At 45.9% G+C, this 23,914-nt stretch overlaps 2 protein-coding genes across 2 annotated transcripts in view; both read right to left on the bottom strand.

Annotated features, from left to right (window-relative positions):
• The window catches only part of LOC147733112 (uromodulin-like), a 584,922-nt gene that overhangs the window by 73,756 nt on the left and 487,252 nt on the right, over positions 1-23,914 (bottom strand). The window lies entirely within an intron of this gene.
• Positions 1-23,914, bottom strand: part of LOC147733114 (uromodulin-like) — a 198,384-nt gene that overhangs the window by 49,743 nt on the left and 124,727 nt on the right. The window lies entirely within an intron of this gene.

The following is a 23,914-nucleotide window of genomic DNA, read 5'->3' as shown; positions in this document are numbered from 1 at the left end:
CTTGAATGTAAGATTCCAAGTTTATGACAAGGGGGAAGATGTAATTGTCCACAAATCTTAACATGTTCTCTGTCAACCCATCAATAGAGGCCACAATGGGACAGCTCGGAAGATAGATAATGTTTTTGTGCAGCTTGGGGAGGTGATAGAAAGTCAGCATCATGGGGTTGTTGCTACGCAGGAAGATATGCTCAACCTTCCCTTTCATGGAAAGGTTATACCACTTGAGAACCAAATCATCATATTCCCTGATACTAGATTCGTAAACATTCTTAGTAGTGCTAGTATAATACTTTGCATCAGAGAGTTGCCTCATTGCTTCCTGTTAGTAATAGTCTCTTGTCATCAAAACAACACCCCCCCCCCCTTGTCCGAGGGTTTTATGATAATTTTCTTGTCGTTCATTAGCCTTTGCAGGGCTTTTTTCTGAGGTTCTGTGATATTACGTATGTTCGTACTAGTAACCTTCCTTTGCTTGACCAGTTCCATCGTCATGGCCTCTGAAAAAGCATCAATGGCGTCCCATGGTGACTGGGGGATAAATGTAGAAAGGGGTTTAAAATGGCTTTCGTCCCTCTCTTGTTCAATTCCCTGTATTGCTGCCCTCTGCACCATATCAATGCCTGTGACATCTATATGTTCTGTCTCAGTTCTTAGAGCTTTCATAGCTTCAATACAGGGCATATCAGTGCCTATCAAGGCATCAGTGGCCGTCAGTCTCGTTCCATGTTTCAATGGTCCCTTAATGTGTGGTCTTAGCTTGAAATGTTTATGTTGTTTCAATTTCCTGGTAAACCGGAAAAGATCGATTTTAGTTTGCGTGTATTCCAGATTGGTGTTTGGGCAGAAGGTGAGTCCCAGGCTCAGGAGTTCATATTGTTCATTCATAAGGGGTCTATTCGTAAGGTAGACCACAGTCAAGTTGGTCACCCCGGTTTGCTTGTTGCGGTAGGTCCGGTTCTTGGGTTTTGCTCTGCCCCTTCCTCTTCCTTTTGCTGCAGCCCCCTGATCTCCTGGTTCTCCTTCTTCTTGTTGCTCTGGGGGCTTGTTCTCCCCCCCCTCAGCCAGTTTTGTCGTATCAATTGGAACTCGGTGTGAAAAGGAACAGCTACTCTTCTGCTTTCATTTGCGCGATCTCGCTGTTCATCACTTGATTCCTGGGCTGTTACATCAGATTCTGAGGTCGATATACTTGAGCTGGGTGTAGCTAGGGCTCCCTGTCCCATAATCCTTAGCTGCCACAAATAGGGAAATGATGTCACAGATGATTTTGTTCACTTTATTTAAACATCACACTTTCAGAAAAATAAAGTTCCAAGCAGTATCATGAACAAGGTCTCTGCGAGATCGAAATGCGTCGAGTTGTGATGCTGGCTGAGCTGTTATGAATTAAAATAACATAAACTGCATGGAGTATGTGTATGTCGCCTATTGAGAATCCGGGAGTGCGCAAGGAATGTCCTTGGGAAATTGAAACAATTTCATTACGGCGAGGCTCTGCCGTACTTCAGACGCACCACCCCTTGAGCGCCCAGGAGCCAGGAAGTGGGCCATGTTTGGAATTGAATATATATTACTAGAAAAAACTACGATCTATGTGGATTCATTCTTGCAGGAGTATGTTGGGGGATTACCCTCCTACGTTCAGGACTCAAGTGACTTTCTAAGAAAGCTAAGTACTGTTGATTGGGATCCATCTTACCTGCTGATCACACTCGATGTCACCGCCCTATACACCAGCATCATCCATGCGGATGGACTTAGGGCTGTGGCTCATTATTTGGGGTATCGTCCGATTGCATTAGAGGAACACAATAAGATGCTGTTGTCTATGATAAATTTCTGTTTAAACAATAATTATTTCATGTTTAACAAACAGCATTTCCAGCAGGTCAGAGGGGTAGCCATGGGGGCCTGTTTCTCTCCCAGTTACGCCTGTCTTCACATGGGGTACTGGGAGAGACAGGTCCTCAGTGGCGAATACGCTGTCATCTGCAGGGATCACATAGTTCGGTGGTTCAGATACATCGATGATGTTTGTATGATTTGGAAGGGAACCACTGAACAAGCAACAGAATTTATCGCCAAGTTAAATGTTAATAACTATAACTTGTCCTTTACCTCAGACATCAGCAATATACATGCCACCTTCCTAGATGTAGCAATTGACATCATCAATGGAGAGATCCAAACATCATTGTTTAGAAAACCCACGGCAGGCAACACTGCTGCATGCCCAGAGCCATCACCCACTGCATCTAATCCGCAGCATTCCCTACGGGGAAATGCTGAGGATTAGAAGAGCGTGCAGCACTGAAGCCCAAAATAAAATAGCGCAAGAAGTTTGCAGACAGCGATTCCTAGCTCGAGGCTATGATGAAAGGGTAGTCTCAGCAGCCATCAGGAAAGCTAATGCCATACCCCGGTCTGAAGCTTTAGCACATAGGGGGTCACGTAATTCCATCTTGACCCCAGCCAACACGGTGCTTTACGTAAAATCGTAAACAAGCATTGGGGCCTAGTTAAGTGTGATCCAATCATAGGCAATGACATGCCCGCTAAACCGGCAATAACATACAGAAAAGCCTTTTCATTGCAGGACGCACTGGTGAAATCAAGTCCCGAACTATCAGCTAGACAAGACTGGTTGGCAGGCAGTAGAGGCTTTAGAAAATGCGCTTCGTGTAAGGCCTGCATACAAGGGGTTAATAAGACAGAGTATTGTATTCCCTTCTCAGATGCCCCATGCAAGATTAAGAAGAAACTCATCTGTAAAAGTGAATTCTCAGTGTATGTTTTGGAATGCCCATGTGGGTTAAGATACGTGGGCAGCTCAAAACTACAGGTGCATAAAAGGGTCTTACAACACCTGAGGGCCATAAAAACCAATGACCCAGCGTACCCAGTGGCTAGGCACTTTAGGGAAAAGCACGACAGCAACAGTGCGTTACTGAAGTACTATGCCATAGATTCTATTGCACCAATGAGAAGGGGTGGTAACAGGGAAGCTGCGTTGAGGAGGTTAGAAACAAGATATATCCTCATGTTAGACAGCAAATCACCCAATGGGCTGAACGCATCGGAGGATTTTTATACCTGTCTGTAGACTATTTTTCTTTTCTCCATGTTTGTTGTGCATTCGAATATCTGTTTCCTTAAGACAACACAATAAGTCATATTCAAAAGATCCCACAGTATGGCTATGTATATGTAATTCCAGCTTGGCCAGTGAGGTCTGTTGACCTAAGTGTTGTCCACTTGTCTGTAGAATATGCTCAGTGATCCTATCATTTTGTTTGACAGATCTGACTACAATTAATTTAACACCATGGTCATATTTGTAATCAGATTGAAGTATCTGTCTCATGATTTTAATCACATTCACTTTATACTTTATGTTCACACTTTAGTAATGCAACCATTGCAGCGTATTTATTAGTTTTGTTTGCCGGTTCAAAACAGAGCATAATGTATTTTACGCTATTGTTCCCCGTGATGGGCTTTGTATGTGCATTTATAATGGTCTTAATGATTGTACTAGTAGTATAAACAGTATTGCCCAAGCATTAATATGGATTTAGCCATATACAGGCATAATGTAGCATACTCGGACCATAAGGTTGTATTGACCGACATATGCATGGGTCGTTTTTTACTGAGTTGTCATTATACTCTTTTAAACCATATGTCACCAATGGATTTAACCGGACATAGCACAATGTATCTAAAAAAAAATTTTTTTGCACATGCAGGCGGGGGGAAAGGTGCTGTTTTAGGGATTTATCCCAATACCGGTAAACTGTTAATAATGATAATAATGTAAGGCAAATATTCAATGTCCGAAATGTGGTTGACGCATAGTATTTTTACTATGTCTACTATACTGCTGAACCTTACGCTAATTTGGTTGGTTAACACTAAATGCACTTGCACTTTAAATTCTGCCATGTCTCTGTGTAACACCATGTGACCAAGGCCTTTGAGAGGCCGAAACGTTATGCTGTTGTTTGTTGCGGTATAAAAAACAACTCACGGAATGCCTTTGGGTCTGCTGTTTTCTTGAGGCAGCGCTGCTTTATTATGCTTCGAGTGCCTTGCTGAGAGCCCGTGTGGATATATATATATATATATATATATATATATTTTATATATATATATATATATATTTATATAGCTACTTACACCTACACATGTATATAAAAAGTATATACATACATCAGTATCTGAAAATGCTTACGTACAGAATTACAGTGACATCTTCTAATATGATGGCAATAGTCAAACATAAAGGAAGGTGGGAAGGATAGAAGCTCACCTTAATGAAAAAGATTATGCAGCGCTTCCTGTCCCACCGCTTTATCAGCATTACTTGCAGCTTCTGGGCAGTAATGCTTGGTGAAAGTGTGTCTGCTGGACCAGGTTGCAGCTCTGCAAATCTTGTTGATAGACTGGCAATAGACCCACTTGAGGGCATGATTACACTGATACTGAGGTTTACATTCACCCACTGGAGGGTAGGAGTAAGTTGTAACATATCAATGTGCTAGATAATGTTTGTCAAGAGCCAGATCGAATGTGGCACGGACACAGACTAATTATTTCTATAATTGAGTAGCTGGATAAGTTACATTCATGCGATCGATTAATGCACTACATGTCCCATAATCCTTAGCTGCCACAAATAAGGAAATGATGACACAGATGATTTTGTTCACTTTATTTAAAACATCACACTTTCCAAAAAATGCGGTTATAAGCAGTCTCATGACCAAGGTCTCTGCGAGACCGAAACCCGTCGAGTTGTGATGCTGGCTGAGTTGTTATGAATTAAAATAACATGAACTGCATGGAGTATGTGTATGTCGCTTATTGAAAATCCGGGAGTGTGCGAGGAATGCCCTTGAAAAATTGAAACAATTTCATTACGGCGAGGCGTTGCCGTACTTCCGACGCACCGCCCTTTAAGCGCCCGGGAGCCTGGAAGTGGGCCACGTTTGGAATTGAATATATATATATATATATATATATATATATATATATATATATATATATATATATATATATATATATATATATATATATATATATATATATATATATATATATATATATATATATATATATATATATATATATATATATATATATCTACTTACACCTGCACATGTATATAAAAAGTATATACATATATTAGTATCTGAAAATGCTTACGTACAGAATTACAGTGACATCCTCTAATATGATGGCAATAGTCAAACATAAAGGAAGGTGGGAAGGATAGAAGATCACCTTAATGAAAAAGATTATGCAGCACTGCCTGTCCCACCGCTTTATCAGCATTACTTGCAGCTTCTGGGCAGTAATGCTTAGTGAAAGTGTGCCTGCTGGACCAGGTTGCAGCTCTGCAAATCTGCTTAATAAATAGGCACAGCGGCAAAGGGAGCCACAGTAGAAGAAACTGCTTTTGTAGAGTGAGCCTTCACTGTTGAAAGTAGAGGTTTGCCTGCTTGTTGATGGCAAAACTGGATCACAGAAGATATTGAGATGCCAAGGCAGAGGTGTATGCCTAATTGGAGGGAACATTCTAAACAATACTTTAAGGAATTGTTCTATTATCCTTGATGATCAAAGCGATTGTGATCCATTCTGCCACTGATACCTGGAAATTGCGGCAAGGAATACCTTAATAGTAGAATGAGAAAGGCCAGATTTGGCCAGCTGCAGGAAAAAAGGCAGTAATTGTTCCGGTGAAGACTGAATAGGGTGCACTTCATAGCTTATGCACCAATGGCAGAATCTCTTCCACTTGAGTTTGTAGGTCTTAATAGTGGAAGGACCTCTAGAATTAGCCAGGACCTCTGACAATTAGCTGGTATTACTAAGTCGGCAAACTCATGTTGTTCAAGAGCAAAGCTGCTAATCGTAGAGATGTTGGGTCTGGATGGCAGAGATGGCCGCAATTCAATGTCAGCAAGATCTTTAATGGGCATAACAACCTGGGTCTGCACTTCGATAGGAGCAGAAGCTCTGTGAACCAGAACTGGCGAGGTGACCTGGGAGCTATGAGAAGTATTCAGCAGGGTTCCTTTCTCATCTTCCGAAGCACCCTTGGACTAATGGAATCGGAGGAAAAGCATAAGCATAAATCTTTGAGCAATTTATCGAAAACGCATTCCCGTACGATCCCTGTTGGGTTAGCCAACTGGCAAAGAATTGGCATTTGTGGTTTAGACTGGTCGCAAATAGGTCTAACCTTGGTTTGCGCCACAACCGAAATATGTGATTCAGCATTGGCTGGTTGAGTTCCTATTCGTGGTTTGTCGAAAACGACCTGCTCTAGGATGTTTGCTTCTCCTGGAACATGTTCTGCTGTTAGTGTTATTTGGTGTTGAATTGCCCAATCCCAAATCTGCTGAGCCTGTAGGGATAGCATAGTTGATATTGTCCCCCCTTGTTTGTTTAAATACTGCATGCTTATTGTATTGTCTGTCCGAACTAATACTGAAGCTCCTGATATTATAAAGAGGAAAGATTTCAGGGTCAGGATTATTGCTTTTAACTCTAAAAGGTTTATGCGTAATATTTATTGATGGCTGACCCATTTTCCTTTCACTGGCAGTCCCTCTAGATGTGCTCCCCACCCTGCAAAGCATGCATCAGTTGTTATTATGTAACCTTTTGAATCCACTAGGAATGATAGGCCTTTGGCTATGTTCGGAATGTGAGTCCACCATTGTAGCGCTTCTTTCATTTGAGTTTTATCCTGATAATATTGTCTAAGTATCTTAGAATTTGCAGCCACTGACAGTCCAGTTCCTATTGCAAGGGTCTCATCCGCAAGTGAAAGTTAGGAACGAGAGGAATGCAGGGGGACAACATTCCCAGAAGCAATGTGCACTTGCAGACTGAAGTAAACTTTCTTGTGAGAAGTAAAGTTGCCAGCATGCAGACCTTTTGTTGTCTTTCCTTTGAGGCAAAGGCCTTTGCTTGATGAGTGTTCAAGGTTGACCCAAAGAATGTTTTCTCCTTTGAGGGGCTTAACTGAGACTTTAGGAAATATATGGAAAGACCCAATAATTGGAAGAGAGAGAGAGAGATTTTTGAATATGAGTGTTTGCCACTGTGAAGGATTTTGCCTTGATGAGGCAATCGTCCAGATAAGGGAAGATTTGAATTCCTGCTTGGCGTAGGTGAGCTGCCACCGGTGCTAGGACCTCGATGAACAATCAAGGTGCTGAACAAAGGCCAAATGGCAGGACTCGGATTGGAAATCGATGCCAGTCACTTTGAAGCATAAGAATTTCCTGTGCCCGTGGAGGATTAGGGATATGAAAATATACGTCCTGAAGGTCTAGGGTCACCATGAAATCTTCCTGACCTATCAATTGAAGCACCTCCTGAAGTGACAACATCCAGAAGGATTGCATTTTTGTATTTTTTTGAGGTAACAAAGGTCCAAGATGGGACGCCACTCTCCCGATTTCTTTCTTATGATGAGGACAAACTGTGAATAGAAGAACTCTGAGCCTCGCTTTACAGCTGGTACCACTTCGATTGCTCCCTTTCTTAACATTGGGGCCGATTCACAGAACTAATCTGAGATAAAATCCTAAACTTACTTCTTTTGGTATTCACAGGAGGCACTTAGTAGTAGTAAAGTTAGGACTTCTAACTTTACTACAACTAAATACCTTGTGTGAATACCAAAAAGTAGTAAGTTTAAGATTTTATCTCAGATTAGTTCTGTGAATCTGCCCCTGTATCTTTATTTGAGACAAAAGCTCTTTTAGATGAGCAAGAGGGGGACCTCTGGGAGCGCAGTTCGGAGGAATCTTTAGAAAATCCAAATTGTGTCTCTTGGAAGCTGTTGGACTTGGCCCTTTTTAGTAGGTTCACCCCTAAACTTTTTGCCTTAAGTTCTGACATGGTGTCGGTGGTTTTAGGCCTCGGGGTACTTTAGCACTGTGGTCCAGTGTAAAGTGCGTGCACTCCATGTGTTACTTTGGTGAGATTGGCCTGCCCTCTCATAGGAATGCATTGGGGATTCCCTGATCAGTGTGTGTCAGTGGTAATTCATGGTATGGGAGGAGCAGCGTGGTCAAATTTAGTATGTATGAAATTGTGATAATAAATGCTGTGCAATGGAGCCAATTTTTCATTCTTGGCACCATCCTTTTGGAACTCCCTTCCCGATCATCTTCGTTTGGCCAGACATTACTCCCTCTTCCGTAAAGATCTTAAGACTTTTTTGTTTACCCAGGCCTTTTCCAATGTAAACTGATCTCATTTCCTGTTCCCTTACCAGTATTTGCGTTCCTACTGCTAATTTAGTCTCCACAGCGCCAAGAAACCGCACGGTGTATGTAGCGCTATATAAATATTTTAAATTCAATCAAATTCAATGGTGTCCACATATTTATTGCGACAAACTGAGAAATACCACTTTTAGAATTTGGCTTTTCTGTGTGCTATGTGTCTGCCACCCTGAAGTGAATTGCATGTCTGGCTTGTGAGTGACAGAGGCGTGTGTGGCTCCAGGAGGGGCAGGGTGAGTCAGTACTGGGCTGAATAGGACATCAGGGCTGGAAGTAGTGGGGTAATCCCCTGAATCTGAATAGGATGGTGCCTGCCCTAGTGAATGCTGGCTCCGCCCCCTGTGGTGTGTCTGATCACCTAGCCCTAGGGTAAGAGTAGCTTGCAAAACAAAGTTCTACAAATCCCCGTGAACCAGTTGCATCTGGTTCCCCCATGCCCTGCAATACAGACAAAGGAAATGTTGGTATAAATATAGGGGCTGTGCCCCAATGAAATTGTTCTGTTCCTGAATCTTGCTAGGGCGTGCTGCTGTTGGGGTCCAGGAGAGCTACCATGAGGGCTTGCCTCCCTGGGCCCTGCCTTGCCCTTGGAGGAGTTTGTGCTGCTTCTAGCACCTTGTGAGCGATTATTTCAATTTTCCCCAAGGAAAAGGAGCACGGGGCTCCGCAGCGCGGAGCTGCAGGCTTTCCCAAGGGAATCCTGGTGTGGGGATTCCCCCTGATGGAGAGGAGAGAAGCGGGTGCCCACCCCGCATTGTGATGGCGAGCGGGAGCCTATCCCGCTTTATAGAGGTGGAAACCGGCGGGTGCCCACCCCGCCTTAAGGTGCCTGTTGGCGGGTGCCCACCCTGCATGTGTCTGGTTAAGACGGGAGCCTACCCCGTAATTGCCGCCGCCGGCCGCCACAGCGCAACCCAGGAGTCAGTCGAGGTGTCTGACTCTGGGCGGAGTGACAGCCAGAAAGAGGAAGTGCCAGTCGGAGCCTCACGGGCTCCACAGCAAAGTTCCGGGTCCCAGGAGGGGGCGAGGGTGAAGTGAAGTGCGGCGGCTGAGGCCGCCGATAGCAGCACGGGGCTCTGGTGGCAAAGGGAGAACCCTGTGTGTTGCCGTGTTGGGTGACGACGACGGAGCGGGCACGAGGCACCTTGATGGTGATTGCCCCCGCCTCGTTTGTAAAGGGCAAGATTCAGTCTCCCCAGCGAGGGAGGAGAGTGGAGTGCTGGTCTTGAGGCCTATGAAGAGACCGGACGAAGCCTCCGCAGTGAGAGAGGAGCCCAGAGCCACACCGAGAGAGGGTGAGTGAGGGCTCCAGTAGGGTTGTGCCCATCGAGGCAGAGTATCTGTGCCATTTTCCTGAGCGGCCCCCATCTGATAGGGGGCAGCTCCAACCTTGGCCACATTTGTGTAAAATGCCCCAGAAGGCCCCCGAGGGCACAGATGTGCCAGGGCCCCTTCACTGTTTATCTCAGCTGCCTCACTTGCAGTGCAGAGTGCAGCTGCAACGATGGGAGCAAGTTGATTTGAAGCGGCACAGAGGTGCCAGGGCCACTTCACTTGGTTTGTTGCCAGCTATGCCGCACTAGCGCGGGCAGCTGCAACGTTTGGCACATATTTGCATCAGAGTCCCTGAGTGGGACAAGAGAGGGCACAGTGGTGCCAGGCCTTAGTCTTCACAGCTGCACAGCATTTCGTGTAAGCTGCTACGTTTAGGCCAACATTTCATTGGGGGCATGTTTTAGGAGACATGAGTGAGTTGCACTCTTCTGCCCCAAGGCAATGGCGCACTTTGCATTCTGCTGCCTTGGCAGCTGCCCTGACATTTTGGGCATAGGGCATTTGAGCCCCTTTCAGAAGGCCAGTTGGCCAGGGGGACTGTTGGGTTTGTAGGGCGCCAGGCCCTAATGTGATTTATGTGGTGCTAGGAAATGTGATTCATGTACTATGATTTACGCACCCTGTTTTATGCCTCTAACTGTGGTTTATGTACGAGGTTATTTGCATACTGTGGTTTATGCTAGTGAGATTATTCTCTACTGTGAGTTATGCCCCTAATGTGAGTTATGTTTCGGAGGATATGTCTAATGCGCTTAGACTTATGAGATGATTGCATAATGTGTTTATGCTGGTGAGGTTGGCGCAGAATGTATTGTGGTTTGTATTACAGGATGATGCTGAGTACAGTGTTGGCCAATAATTACTGGTTGGGTTTTATGTTTATAATATGTCCTCCATTTACTAAGTTCACTTTGTGATGATTATGACAGTGGTCCAGTTGTCCCTGTCAGGTGTACATAATCCCTTGTAGATATTACCTAGTGTAAGGTGGCACAATGTATATTATGCGATTACTATTCTAATGTGTTATGCGAATACAAAGTCTATTTTTAGATATAATCTTGTGTGGAGTTCCTTTTGTGGTTTGCCTGGTATGTTGTTGCTGTGTGCGCGAGAAAGCGCTTTACACATTGCCTCCGGAATAAGCCTGACTGCTTGTGCCAAGCTACCAATGGGGTGAGCAGGGGTTATGTTTGGCCTGTAACTCCCTTGCCCTGACTAGAGTGGTGGTCTCTGCCTGGATTTTGCGCAAGTCTTAGCCAACCAGAGATCCCATTTCTAACATTGGTTGTCAGAGGTGAGGATAGGACTTGCGTTTGCGCAGTACCACAGGGAAAACTGGTTACACTAAAAGCTCTGCATTTTAGATAGTCACATGGATGGGGATTGTTGTGTCTGAGTTTGTTTTAAGGATCATTTCTTTTAAAATGTGTTTTCTTGTTGCACTATGAGTTGGGGGCCCTGCCAAGGACAGAAACTAGAGAATCTGGAGGAGTGACTGCCGTTGTGTAGTCGGCTATTTCTTGGGTTGGCCTGAAGCGGAAGGAGGGACTGCCCTTATGCAATAGTGCTATTTCTTGGGTTGGCCTGAAGCTGAAGGAGTGACTGCCCCTGTGCTGTCTGCTATTTCTAGGTTTGGTCTACAGTGGTAACTTAGTTGGCATGGAGTAACTAGCTTGGGAGGGTAGAGTATCCCCTAAGTGCAGTGTTGGTGCTCTGCATTCACCAGTAAGGGTGGGATCCAGTGGTGGCAGCAACATGTAGTCCAGTGCAGGAAGTCCCATTCCCAGTTCCCAGAGGATGGTACCTGGCTGGTTCCCAGTTAAAGGGGGAACAGGTTGAGATTCACGGGCATTAAGATGCTGTTTCACCAGTCTCGGGGGCCGTACGTGGTGTGTTGCACTGGATGATTGGGTGTGAGTTCTTTGATTCCAGGGAACTTGCAGGGAGGAGTGACCCTAGAGGATTGGTGCAGATGTCTCACAACCCACATGGCGGAGATGGTTCAGAGGAACCCAACTAGGTACCCTTATAGAGAGAAGTTTGAAAGGCCTCACATCCTGTTCGACAGGGGAAGGTGTGAGACTGGGCGGTATTCCGAGCCTCAACCTCAGTCTCCAGTACTGGATGGTTCTTAGAGGAAACACCAGGTAGGGAGCCTAGTCTGTCCTGTTGGACTGTTCTTGGTGGGGAATCTCCCTGTGTTAGGTGAGCTGAGAGTGATCTTACAAGGAGTGGCTGAGGTGTCTTCCAACCCAGAGTGGTGGAAGAGGATCAGAGTAGCCCAGCTAGGTCCCAGTGTTGTGGGAGGGGTGTAGGGACTCATGTCCTGTCTCAGAGGAGAAGGAGTGAGTGTGGGGCTGCGTGTCCCAATGTGCCCAAAACCCTATTAGAGGGCCTGGATGATTCCAGAGGGGAACAACAGGTTGGGATCCTAGTCTGTACTGATAGGCCAATTGTGGGAGATCTCCCAGTGTCTAGAGAACGTGGACCCTCTGTAAGCAGAGCTCCAATGGCTCTGGTGTCTGGCGGCGCCACTCCTAAGTGGAGGGTGTAGAAGTCCAGATAGAGGGGTGAGAGGAGGAAAGAGTCCCCAGTGAAAAACCAGTGGGTCAGGGGCCAGCCAGAAGGGGTGAGTCACCAATGATTGACCATGGTGATGCCACGTCTGTCCTGGGGGATCTTCACGCACTGTCAGATGGACAGGAGATCATGAGATCGGCACCAGGGAGACTGTCACACAACACATTAGTTATGTGTGCTCCCCATGAAGTCCTGGTTCGCCGGGCAACTGACCAAAGGGTACCATACCTGGGTTGGGGAGCCAGGTTCAGGTGCTTCCTGTCCTGGATGGAAGGGCGACTGTAATCAGTGTCCTGACCGGTTTGCCTTCTAGGGGTACCACTCCAGTCGGGAGGGTATCAGGCTCTGGAAGTGGTGCAGAGAGAGGGAGTCCTCGCCTCTGACCCCAGTGCAGCCGGTAAATTTGGATCCCAGGAGGGTACAGTGCTCTGGAAGGGGGTGCAGAGGGAGGGCCCCCTCCCCTCTGACCCCGGTGCATATCACATCAATTGTGCCACAGTAAGAAACCGGTGCATCACCTCCCCACGCGGAGAAGAACTCGAGGCATCACTGCCTTTCCAGTAAGGAACCAATGCATCACTGTCCCCTACGCAGCAGTAGGGAACAGACGCATCACCTCACCTACAGCGAGGAACCAACACTTGCATGTATGGAACTGGCGCAGCACCTTCCATGCGACCCTTTTAGTTGTTTTTGAGTTACTCATACCAGATTGGTAGACCAGTTGATGGAGAGAGGTCCTGAACTGGTGAGAAAGTTGTGTTTTGCGGGTGCTTCTCCTGGGAGAGTGCGGAACCCCAAAAGAGAGGTAGGGTGAGGAGACACTTTGCCTGTGACCTCTGGTCAGCCTGAGGGTGCAGACCCTAGGTTGGAGGGTCAGTGGTAGCTGGGAACTACATTGAGAAGGAGAGTGGAGAATGACTATTATGTGCCAGGGGTTACTGCCTCCCACTCTGTGTATTGGCAAGGACCATTGACAACTGGATGGCCTAGGGCCTTGTCCTGTCCGTGGACAACTTGGGAGTACCGGTGGGGTAGCCTACTTGGGCCTGATAGTTTTTTTCAGAGGGAACCACATGGGTTTAGAGTGGCGTAGAACCGGAGGGTGTCCCTGCAGTGAGGGCCCACTTCTTTGTTCTATTGCCTGAAGCAGGGAAGCCCATCAAGGTAGTGATTGGTCTACCCTGTGTTTTGGCTGTAAGTGGGTTGTGTTTGACTTGGCCCTTTTTTGGTAGGTTCACCCCTAAACATTTTGCCTTAAGTTCTGACATGGTGTTGGTTGGCGGTTTTAGGACTCTGGGCACTTTAGCACTGTGGTCCAGTGCAAATTGTGTTGACTCCCTGTGTTACATTGGTGAGATTGGCCTGCCCTCCCATAGGAATGCGTTGGAGATTCCCTGATTAGTGTGTGTCAGTGGTAATTCATGGTATGGGATGAGCAGCGTGCTCAAATTTAGAATGTATGAAATTGTGAGAATAAATGCTGTGCAATGGTGTGTGCAGATTTATTGTGACTATGAGAGAAATGCCACTTTTAGAAGTTGGCATTTCTGTGTGCTATGTGTCTGCCTGCCTGATGTGATTTGAATGTCCGGCTTGTGAGTGACATGGAATGGGAGGTGTGTGTGGCTTCAGGAGGGGCAGGGTGAGTCAGCGTGATCTGAAGAGGACATCTAGGCTGGGAGTAGTGGGAGGGGTAATCTCCTAAATCTGAATACGATGGTGCCTTAGTGAGTGCTCGATCCGCCCCCTGTGGTGTGTCTGATCACCTAGCCCCCACCTGACAAAGGGGAAGAGGAGCTTGCAAAACAAAGTGCTCCAAATCCCACTGAACCAGTTGCATCTGGTTCCCCATGCCCTGCACTACCCACATAGGAAATGTTGGTATAAATATAGGGACTGTGACCCTATGAAATTGTTCAGTTCTTGTTCCTGAATCCTGCTAGGGCGTGCTGTTGTTGGAGCCCAGGAGGGTCTGCCATGAGGGCTTGCCTCCCTGGACCCTGCATTGCCCCTGCATCTCTGAAGACTTTTGGGACCTTTTACTTTGCTTGGGATCCTCCAGGACCTTGGAGGAGCTTGTGCTGCTTCTAGCGCCTTGTGACTGCTTTATTTCAATTTGCCCCAAGGAAAAGGAGCACGAGGGCTCCACAGCACGGAGCTGCAGGCTTTCCTGAGGGAATCCTGACCTGGGGATTCCTCTTGATGGAGGAGAGAGAAGTGGGTGCCCACCCCGCATTGTGATGAAGAGCTCTAGCCTAGCCCGCTTTATAGAGGTGGAAACCAGCGGGTGCCCACCCCGCTTTATGGTGCCTGTTGGCGGGGGCCCACCCCGCATGTGTCTGGTTAAGACGGGAGCCTACCCCGTAATTGCCGCCGCCGGCTGCCACAGCATAACCCTGAAGTCAGGCGAGGTGCCTGACTCTCGGCAGAGTGACAGCCGGGAAGAGGAAGTACAGGCCGGAGCCTCAAGGGCTCCACAGCAAAGTCCCAGGTCCCAGGAGGGGGCCTGGGTGAAGGGAGGCGGGGCAGCTGTGGCAGCCAATGGCAGCATGGGGCTCTGGTGGTAAAGGGAGAGCCCTGCGTGTTGCCGCATTGGGTGACGACGGCAGAGGGGGTACGAGGCCCATTGACGGTGCCTGCCCCTGCCGCGTTTGAAGAGGGCAGGATTCAGCCTCCCCAGCGAGGGAGGACTGCGGAGTGCCGGTCCAGAGGCCTGAGAAGAGACCGGACAAAGCCTCTGCAGCGAGAGAGGAGCCCAGAGTCACACCAAGAGCAGATGAGTGCGAGCTCTAGGAGGGTTGTGCCCATTGAGGCACAGTATCGGTGCCACTTTCCTGGGTGGCCCCCGCCTGATAGGGGGCCGCTCCAACGTTGGGGCACATTTGTGGAAAGCACCCCAGTGGGGCCCCAAGGGCTCAGATGTGCCAGGGCCCCTTCACTGTTTATCTCAGCTGCCTGCTTGCAGCGGGCAGCTGCAATGAATGGGGTAAGTGGATTTGAAGAGGCACAGAGGTGCCAGGGCACATTCACTTAGTTTGTTCCCGGCTACACCGCACTAGGGCGGGCAGCTGCAACGTTTGGTGCATATTTGCCTCAGAGTCACTGAGTGGGACAAGAGAGGGAACAGTGGTGCCAGGCATTAGTCTTCACAGCTGCACTGCAATTAGTGTCAGCTGCTACGTTTAGTCCAACAGTTCAAAGGGGGCAAGTTTTAGGAGATAGGAGTGAGATGCATTCCTCTGCCCCAGGGCAATGGCGCACTTTGGATTACGATGCCTTGGCAGCCGCCCTGACATTTTGGACATAGGGCATTTGAGCCCCATTGAGAAGGCCAGTTGGCCAGGGGGACTGTTGGGTTTGTAGGGCGCCAGGCCCTAATGTGATTTATGTGGTGCTAGGAAATGTGATTCATGTACTATGATTTACGCACCCTGTTTTATGCCTCTAACTGTGGCTTATGTATGAGGTTATTTGCATACTATGGTTTATGCTAGTGAGATTATTCTCTACTGTGAGTTATGCCCCTAATGTGTGGTATGTTTTGGAGGTTATTGTCTGATTCGTTTAGACTTATGAGATGATTGCATAATATGTTTATGCTATTGAGGTTGGCACAGAATGTATTTCATGCCTAAATGTGATATTGTTCATAATATGGTTCATGATACAGGATGATGCTGAGTACAGTGTTTGCCAGTGATTACTGGCTGTGTCCTACGTTTATGATGTGATGATGTGTCCTACATTTACTAAGTTCACTTTTTGATGGTTCTGCCAGTGGTTGGACTTATCAGGTGTACATAATCCCTTGTAGATATTACCTAGTGTCAGGTGGCACAATGTATATTATGTGATTACTATTCTAATGTGTTATGAGAATACAAAGGCTATTTTTGGATATAACCTTGTGTGGCGTTCCTTTTGTGGTGTGCCTGGTATGTTGTTGCTGTGTGTGCACACAAATGCTTTACATCTTGCCTTGGGATAAGCCTGACTGCTCGTGCCAAGCTACCAAGGGGGTGAGCAAGGGATATCTTTGGTGTGTAAATCCCTTGCCATGACTAGAGTGGTGGTCTCTGCCTGGCTTTGGCACACGCCTTAGCCAACCAGAGATCTCATTTCTAACAGAAGCTATATCTAAAACCCATCTCTCTGTTGTTATTGTAGACCTCTCTGGAAGGAAAAAGGAAATTCTCCCACCACCTTTGACAGAATTGATGGGAACTGTGGCTGGCAGTGGACGTTTGTCTCTGCTTCTTGGAGTTATCCCTGCCTCTGAAGGCAGCCTTTCCCCTGTAGTGCTTGTTATAGTGGCAGGAGGCTGTTTAAATGACTGGTGATGTTCTGATTGTTCCGATGATGGCTACCTTGATTAACCCTGATATGGCTAGTACAGCTTGTACTGGTTGTACACTCCCCAAAAGAAGGACGAACTTTGTCCTCTTGCTCCACGAAAGGGCTGCTTCTTGAATTGTAGAGTGCCAAAAGCCTTTGCAGTATCTGCGTCCTTCTTGATTGTCTGAATTGCTTTGTGTATGTGCTGTCCAAATAGGGATTCACCATCGTAAGGAATGTCAATTACCTTCATCTGAACTTCTCGTCTGAATGAAGTAGCCTTTAGCCAGCCCTGACGCCTCAAGACCGCAGCCCCAGCCAGTTGGCGGAATCCAGTGTAAGAAACATCCACTGCGCAGTCAATGATCTAAGCTGAGATAATTTCTCCCTCCTGCAGAATTTTGAGTGCCTCAGCTTTGGGTTTCTCTGTTACCATTTCTCTAAAAGGCAAAATGTCTGACCATGTTTGGCTGTCATATCTGCCTACAATGGCAAGAGAATTGGCTACTCTAACAGTGGTTGCCCTATGGTGAAAAAAGATTTTACTTATGGAGTTGAGGCGTCTTCCATCTCTATCCGGAGGGGCTGACAGTAGAGAAGCAGGATTTCTGGCACAACGTTGAGCTGCTTGTGAGATCACAGAATCCTACTTAGGTTGCCCGATAGGCAGGGAGGCGAATTATCAGGAGCCTTATATTTCTTCTCCAACTTAGGCAAGACTGCCCGAATTGAGGCTGGTGTCTTCATTACTCTTAAGCCTTCTGGCCATATGAAGTCTACTATGGGAATAGAGTGAACTTGTCTCTTTGTCTGTTCCTTGAAATCATACAAGAAACAATCAGTTTGTTTAGTTGTCATGGGAAGTTGAAACCTCTTTGCCACTCTCTCCATAAGGGTATGGAAACCCCCTATGTCCTCATGTCATTGCTGTAGGTAATGGAGAAGTCAGATTTGAAGATCTAATTAGCAAGGAAGGGTGCATAAAAGGTGTATGAAGAACTGAAGATGCCTGCTCTGAAGGAGGGCCTCTGCTGTAGTAATCCTCTACCCTATGCAGTAAGTTGGAGACCAAAGAAACAGGTATTTGGATTGTTTGTTCTCTTTGCCTCACCTGGTTAGTGACCTTAGGGTAATACACATAGTCCTCATCTTCATCATCCTCGCATTTATTGAGAAGGTCAGACGAACTGCGAGTCACCCCAAACATCCCATCATCTTCTGATTCTTCCTTACCTGCTCCATAATAAGAAGTTTCCTCTGGAGGACAGGGAAACACCTTCATTAGGAAAGTGTGGATAGGCAATATTACTTCCTGAGAAGGTCTTTTCTTAGGTAGAAGTTCTGTATTATCTTTGGATGCAGTTAGATTCATCGACGGAACTAGCACTGGCGATGATGTCAAGCAAACCACCGACAAGGATGTCATAGATGAAGTTTTCGTCGACATTCCTTCCGTCAATGGTCCAGAAGTCGACGAGGTTCATCGGCGAAGATCTGGATCCTAACCCTTTGGCTCTATCGACGAGGCTACCGACGACAAGGCTACCGACGACGAGGCCACCATTGAAGAGGCTATTGTCGACAGGACTACCATCGACAAGGACAGTGCCGATAAGAGAGACTTGTTTTACAGTGCTGCCAACAGCTGCGACAAAGTTTCCGTCGACGAAGGTCCTGACAGGAGTCCTTTCTTTTTCATCAACAAAGAAGACGAAGTTGTGGTCAATGACAGTCTCACCCTCACAGAGACTAACGCTGATGGAGAAGATGCTGACGACATGATCATCTTAGTCTGAAGTGAAGAGAAAGTAGGCATCATCGTCGTAGTCGTGGCAACAGAAGTTCTCATCGACAAAGGTGTCCTTGACAGCTTTGTCAATGAAGCATCTTTTCGGTGGGGTAAAGTTGTCTTTGTAAGAGACCTTCACACCTGCTTCATTTTTGAAGAAGATTTAGAAGGCGTAGAGGGCACAGACTGACCCTTAAGAGAGGGTGGTTCTTTTTTTGGCATATGAAGGCTGGTCAATTTTACAGTCTCTTCGAAATGGTGTTCAGGGTGAAGGCTGTAGGTACACTACTTGTGGGGATCCTCTGAATGAAGTCTCAGTTTCCCACAAGAATCACAATGCCTGAAGAGGGATCTTTTATAAGAAGACATGTTGAATTGAAGATCTGAAGAAATCCAGAAGGTCAAGAGAAAGTACTGAGCAGTGTTCAGGAAGACTCCCTTCACACCACGTGTGGTAGAACATCTGAAAGCCTGGAGCCTCTGTGGAGAAGGGTTCTAGAGGGGATGTTGCCTGATTGGCTGGAGTTTGGACCACATCCAATGAGTAGGACGAGATACGAAAGCAAATGGTGTTTCTCTATTAACTTTAATGTTAGAGTAATTACTTACTGCTTTTTAGGTACCGTGGGACTCCCACATCCATGACGGGGAATGATTCAAGCATGTGAATCTATGAAAGATACCCCAATACTGTAGAACCATGTGACAACAAGAGAATTATGATTACTGTCAAGCTGGAAAACACATTGCCATCACCCACTCAGTCATACTCCAGCTAACAAAAAATTTTCAATAACAGAAGATCCAATCCCGCCAACAAAGGTGGGGGCAGATAACAGCCCAGTCAAATACATCGCACAGATAAAACTTGGCCAGATAAGGTAAAAACTTCTGGCTTCTGTTGACACGGCAGGGTTGCAATGACCAGGAATTTATATCCAGGAGAGGGGAATCAAGGTCAAACTTCCCCATCCACCTCTGAACCCAGTTTAGCGTTGAAGTCCCCGGCCAAAATAATATGAACACCACCATCTTGGGAGGAGTGACTAGATTCAGGCTCACTAATGAAACCAAAAAGAGCGATAAAACTGGAATTATGACAAACAGAGAAATTATCATTATAAAAGTTAACTAGCACAAATTTAAAAGACTTTGATCACTTAACCAAAAAAATTTGAAATAGCACACTATGCATGAGTATTGGGACAATAATACAATCAAAGGAGACTTTCAACCATACATCCCAGATGAGGCAGCAGCAACTGAATAACAAATAAAGCCATCACAAAAAGGTTCCCTTGTGGCCCAAGTGTCCTGCAGGATCACAATACCATAAGAAGAAACAAAGTCTAGCCAGTACACATTACGGATTTTAACAGCCAGGCCAGCCAGCTTATTCCAGCTCAACAATTTGATTCCCAGGGCAATGCCTGAAGAATCAGAAACAGGCACTGTATCCTCGTCCCTTCTTTGGAGCAGGACTGGCATGGGGCTATCTTTTGGAGTAAACAATACCCTATCAGGCATAGAGTGACTCATAAATTATACAAAAAAGAAGCATATATATATATATATTGGAAAGCAGAGACATGGCCTGTAGCCCACCGGAGGGCTGTTGAACTTCTAAAATTGGCAGAAAACAATATGGGGAGATGACATGACCGTACCGAAACAGAGTAATTGGGACTTCCATTCCCGGCATGCTGCTTACTGGAAAGCAGATGCCGTGCTGGTGAAAGTGGTGGCAGTCCATTTCATGTTTTCCCCATATGCCGCCCTAAGATTAAGGTGCTTGTAGCACCGAAACGCGTCAAGGAAAGATAATTAGCGGGTGATGTAACGCTGCTTTCTGAAATAAAAGGTTTTGCCAAACCCATTTCTAACTGTCTGGCAGGACTACACAAACCCCAGCAGCAGAGCCGGTCATAGTCATCTAACCCAGGACACTGGCAACTGTAACCAAATTGTTAGGGCAAGAAAATTCCAACTTTCTAAAAATATTTTCAGAACTGTGATTTAAAGGTCTACTTCACTGTTAAAGAGAATTTTACATTCAATTTGAGTCCAAACATGATACTTCTATTTGCTCATGATCCAAAGTTAGTAGTTGTTATATGTAAAAAGGTAACCCAATTTCATCCAGTGGGATAGATTGGCCTTACAGTAGTGAAATACGAATTTAGGAGTGTTTCACTACCAGGACATGTAAAACGTAAACCTTATTTCCTACATTTTAAATACAATACACTTGGTCCTATGGGCCTTCAAGGCCTACCTTAGGGATGACTTGTATGTATTTAAAAGGAATGTTTAGGCCTAGCAAAATGCTTACGTTGTCAGGCTAAAATGGCGGTTTATACTACACTACAGGCTGTAAAGGCAGGCCTGAGACGTGTTGTAAAGGACTACTTTAGCGGGTGGCATAATTAGTCCTGCAGGGCATCTGGGTGCATTTTATTTACAGGCCCTGGGTACATGTGGTGCCAATTTACTAGGGGCTTACTAGTAAAATAAGTGTGTCAATCAGGTTTAGGCCAGTTCTTCCATATCGAAGTTAGAAAGTACAAGCACTTTAACACTGGTTTGCAGTGGAAATGTGCAAATAGTCCTAATGCTAGCAAAAACATATTTAGAAAGCAGGAGGGTGTAAGCAAAAAGTTTTAGGGTGAGGGCTAGGTCCAATACAGTTGAAGCAGTGACACCATGGGGTCCAATGCTCTTCAAAAGGAAGGTAAATAAGTTATACTCTAGGGGAGGGACAAACACAAAATGAGGAAGGAAAGCCATTGAATAAAAAGTCAGCAAACGAGATTGACATGAAAGATGAACAATGATAAACAAAGTGCTGCCCCAAAGCCCACTGTAATTATTTGTGCTGGGTTCAAGAGGCCTTTAAACAACCTAGACCTAGAAACGAGCCAGATATCAATATAATAGCAGGTGTAGTGTCGCTAAGGCCCAGGCTCGTGAGGTGCCCTCTGTACCCAACTGTGGATTTTCCTAGCCACCTGGGAAAATAGGGGCCCATTTACCTTGCTTAAACAAAGTCCATAGTACTTTAGTGTGTTACTGTGAAAGTGTGTAAGTCATAGAGATGCTTATCAGATTATGACAAAGGGAGACCTTGAGTGTGTGACAGTGGGAATATATAGGAGAGTAAGTATAAGAGAGAATAAATTAGAGAATGCCTGAGATAGTGAGAGGGAGTGAGCATATGTGTTTAAAAAAAAGTTGAAACACGAGGATGAAGCAGACAGTTTAAAAGTTGATGAGTGTGTGGAAGGAAGACGAATAAGAGGAAAGTGAGAGAGAAAGTAAGGAACTCAAAGGGCATCATTACGAGTAGGGCCGAAAACTTGCTGTATTTTCCTCAACCTCTGAGTTATCAATACTGGAATTGTTTGTAATTCTGGGTGCAGGAATATTAGAAACACTAGTGGTGGGACAAAATGTAACCATTACAAGAGGGACCCTGAGGGTCCCCCTAGAAATGAGGACTTAACTGCAGAATTTATAATTATGGCTCCAATTCCCCTTATAATTCCTCATTTTCACCTGGATTTCACCTATGGCCTATTAAATGATTGTCAGCCAGAATATGGACAATTAGCAGTAGCAGATAGGCAATATATGTACCAGTAAGTGATAGACATTATGTGCTACAGACAGGGTCGTACTGGGGAATCAAAAGAAGCCCAGCAAAAATGTTCAAACCGGCCCTGCAGCCTTCATCTCCTCACACTCTTTCTCTCTCTTTCCATCCTTCCATCCTTCCATTCTTTCTTCCTTTTCGTGTTTCTTTCTCTCTCTGTCTGCTTTCTCATCCCCCACCTTTCTCTCTTGAAGCTTTCCTGCACCATCTGCAGTTAACGTCAGGGAGCTGAAGACAGTGACAGAGACACCAAGAGCGGCCATGGCCTTTTAAAACCAGCCTTCAAGGGTTCCAGCCCACCGGGGAATGCTGGTGGAGTAAAAGGCCTGTTGGGCCTTGAATTATGTGTCTAACAGGCAAGCATGCTGCAGCCTACTGACTGTTGAGGCCTGACCTGTCTCAGTAACTGGCAGGGCATGCCTTCCATGCAATATGATGTGGTACAACGGGAAATAGCATTTACAACGCTGTTTCTACAACACATGGCTTTCCAACGAGGTCGTTACAATGACCGCGTTACCACCCTTGCCATTACATCGCAAGTCGTATCAACGACTTCCTGTAGGGGTGTGCAACACCAGGGAATGTGTTGGATTTTAAATAAAACACCTTCCCTGCTGTTTCACAAACTGGATTAGGAATGTAGGGAGGTGTGGCTCACTGGTTAGAGGCGGCAGACCCGAGTGCAGAGAACGGCCCGGGACCAGGGTTCGATTCCCGACGCGGCAGGGTCTTGGACCAGGATCAGCGGACTGATAATTCTCGCATCGGTGCCTACTCCGACCAGGGAGCACACTCGGCAACTCTGGGCATTAGCTTGCCTCATCTCTACAACGGCCCCCCACAGACGCCAGGGATGCCTGGTTTCACCCTGGAGATACCCAGAAAAGGGACCATCTCACAGGGAAAACCAGGACGGGTTCCCCAGCGGTCTACAGCGCCGGGACACTTGGGTAGAGTAACTGTGCGCTATACAAGTATCCCACATTTACATTTACATTTACATTTACAATGGTAATTAATACTGTTCCTAAGTCCAGCGCTCTCTACAGCAGGTCTTTGATACGACTTGAGGTGTAATCGTGCTTGGTAACAACGCGGTTGTTGTACCGACCGCATTGTAAAGCCATGCATTGTGAATGTCATACATTTGGTACAACAGCTGATGCACTGAGCATTAAGTACATGAAAACTCAGTGCTTAATTTGAACTGGTGGTGTCCGGTGCTCGGCACCTGGCACTTGATTTTCAACACCAGCGCTTATGAAAGTCTGCCACGTGGTGGCGCTATCTCTCTAATTGTATATTAATTAATTAACTAATTAATTAAACAGTTGTATATTAATTAATTCAGTATACTTCAATAATCACCTGTCGCCCAAGCTATTGTTATAGCTTTGCGGGCCTTGAATAGTCTGAATTGTCACACTGCTTTGCAGATGTGCTCCTACTGTCAGTGGCAGCAATGGCAAGGGCAGTGGGTAGTTCAAGTTGCAGTTGGCTCGTGATGAGGGCCTGGCACTTATTTTATTTTACAAAGTAACCACTGGGAAAACTATTATCGGGTATTTTGGGGGTCTAGTAGCTAATAAAGCAACATAAAAACTAATGTGCCTGTTATTTAGGCAAGAGAATCACATGGATATTTTTACTTATGTAGATGTACATATATTTAAATGTAACGTCCGCTCCTGCTCCAACGTGTATTCAAACGGGTGTGATTGTTCATGTATTTCATAGTCACTCTAATATGCATTGCGTGAGATAGGGGATCTCTTTGTCTGAGCTTATATTATAGGAATTTTGAGGGGAATAACATCTGGGCGGATTTTTCGTTTCATAGTTTTTTTTGTTCGGATTAGTTTGCAGTTATTGATATTGGAATATCAACAAATGCGCCTG

The sequence above is a fragment of the Lissotriton vulgaris genome, chromosome 2_1 (assembly GCF_964263255.1).
Source record: "Lissotriton vulgaris chromosome 2_1, aLisVul1.2, whole genome shotgun sequence".
Classification (NCBI taxonomy): domain Eukaryota; kingdom Metazoa; phylum Chordata; class Amphibia; order Caudata; family Salamandridae; genus Lissotriton; species Lissotriton vulgaris.
Note: the sequence above shows the minus strand (reverse complement) of the source record. Positions and strands in the feature narration are given on the sequence as shown.